The sequence below is a fragment of the Ahaetulla prasina genome, chromosome 1, assembly GCF_028640845.1.
Source record: "Ahaetulla prasina isolate Xishuangbanna chromosome 1, ASM2864084v1, whole genome shotgun sequence".
Taxonomy (NCBI): domain Eukaryota; kingdom Metazoa; phylum Chordata; class Lepidosauria; order Squamata; family Colubridae; genus Ahaetulla; species Ahaetulla prasina.
Window position 1 is genome coordinate 358,906,694 of NC_080539.1, and position 2,562 is coordinate 358,909,255.

The following is a 2,562-nucleotide window of genomic DNA, read 5'->3' on the forward strand; positions in this document are numbered from 1 at the left end:
AATTGCCTGTGCACGCTCCGCTTATATAGAGATCTCCGTGTGATCCTTCTAGAAATGACTAGAGATGTAAAAGCTGTCACTCCACAAAGCTGTATTGGTTAATCAGCAAGCAGGTCAGGAAGCGAGAAAAATCAGTCCCTGCTGTGTCCCCAATCGAATGTGGAAATTGCAAAGTATCTTTTTTAGCAAACAGACAGAGAAAGTGCACCAATCAAAAATTTACAGAAACAGAACTGTTCTCACTTTGAAGGGAGAAAATGACCTGCACCGAAGCAAGATTTATCTGAGATAGAAAAAGTGGAAGAAAGACGCTCACAGTTGTTTTTGTTGCTTCTCCCCTACAAGCCTGTGGTTCAAGTGCCACAATTTATAACACTATGCACATGGGGTCCTAAATTAACAAATGAATCAGAGCTAATGACCAAGGCATACATTCTTCAAGCAGATTCATTTTAGAGAATGTTTTTTTTAAAGCAATGTAAAGATTATTTATTAGTATCATCCTTTGTATGAGTCAGTTGTATGAGTCAATTCTTAATATTTGTCATTACTGTTCTCACTATTGTACATTCAGAAAGAGTGCTGTCACTCTCTTTTTATCAATATATAAGATACCAGACACCAAACTATCTTTAATGCAGTGGTGAAATCTGAACCGGTTTACTACCGGTTCGCTGGCTGCGCGCATGTGTACCACACACCAAATGCAAGATGCATGCGCAATGCACACCAAAAGGAGGCATGGGGTAAGTAGAACAGTGGGGGGGGGGTGATCAGTTGTGGCGCATGATCTTTTTTTTTTACTTTTAAAAGCATTTTTTTTGCAACCTATTCGGCCAAATAGGTTGTTTAAAAAATGTTTTTAAAATTAAAAAAAAGGGGGTCTGATGATCAGGTGGCTCAGCTGTGATCGTCAGAGCTTTTTTTTACCTTTTAAAAGCATTTTTTTACAACCTATTCAGGTAGATAGGTTGTTAAAAAGAAGGCTTTGACGATCGCGCGGCTCAGCTGTGATCCGCTCTCTCCTTCATCAGGAGGGGCGGGATGACCCCTTGCAGGGATGTGCCGAGGAGTTTAGTAGTTATCTATACGATAAAATCGTTCAGCTTCGGGATAGTCTGGACCACAATTGTGATGATTCAAGTGAGAGGACGGAGACGCGTCTTGTTGAGATTGTTTGGGATGAGTTTGACCCTGTGGCTCTCGAGGACGTGGACATGTTATTGGGGAGGTTACATGCCACCACAAGTTTACTGGACCCGTGTCCCTCCTGGTTGGTGCTGGCCACACAGGAGGTGACACAAGGCTGGCTCCGGGGAATTATTAATGCTTCCTTGTTGGAGGGGGTTTTCCCCGCCGCCTTGAAAGAGGCGGTGGTGAGACCCCTCCTCAAGAAGCCTTCCCTGGACCCAGCTATTTTGGGAAATTATCGTCCAGTCTCCAACCTTCGCTTTGTTGCGAAGGCTGTAGAGAGTGTGGTGGCATGGCAGCTACCTCAGTACCTGGATGAAGCTGTCTATCTAGACCCATTCCAGTCCGGCTTCTGGTCCGGTTATAGTACGGAGACAGCTTTGGTCGCGTTGGTGGATGACCTCTGGAGGGCCAGGGACAGGGGATGTTCCTCTGCCCTGGTTCTATTAGATCTCTCAGCGGCTTTCGATACCATCGACCATGGTATCTTGCTGCACCGGTTGGAGAGTTTGGGAGTGGGAGGCACCGTTTATCGGTGGTTCTCTTCCTATCTCTCTGACCGGTCGCAGACGATGTTGACAGGGGGGCAGAGATCGACCGCGAGGCACCTTACTTGTGGGGTGCTGCAGGGGTCGATTCTCTCGCCTCTCCTGTTCAACATCTATATGAAGCCGCTGGGCGAGGTCATCAGTGGCTTTAGGGTGAGATACCAACTGTACGCTGACGACACGCAGCTGTACTTTTCCACCCCGGGCCACCCCAACGAAGCTGTCGAAGTGCTGTCCCAGTGCTTGGAAGCCGTACGGGTCTGGATGGGGAGAAACAGGCTCAAGCTCAATCCCTCCAAGACGGAGTGGCTGTGGATGCCGGCACCCCGGTACAGCCAGCTGCAACCACGGCTGACTGTTGGGGGTGACTTTTTTTTTTGTTTTTTTTTGTTTACATTTATACCCCGCCCTTCTCCGAAGACTCAGGGCGGCTTACAGTGTATAAGGCAATACACTGAGTTATTGGCCCCGATGGAAAGGGTGCGCAACTTGGGTGTTCTCCTGGATGGACGGCTGTCGTTTGAAGACCATCTGACGGCCGTCTCCAGGAGAGCTTTTTACCAGGTTCGCTTGGTTCGCCAGTTGCGCCCCTTCCTTGACCGGGATGCCTTATGCACGGTCACTCATGCTCTTGTCACCTCTCGCTTGGATTATTGCAATGCTCTCTACATGGGGCTCCCCTTGAAGTGCACTCGGAGGCTCCAGTTAGTTCAGAATGCAGCTGCGTGGGTGATAGAGGGAGCCACACATGGCTCCCATGTAACACCCCTCCTGCGCAGACTGCACTGGCTGCCTGTGGTCTTTCAGGTGCACTTTAAGGTTC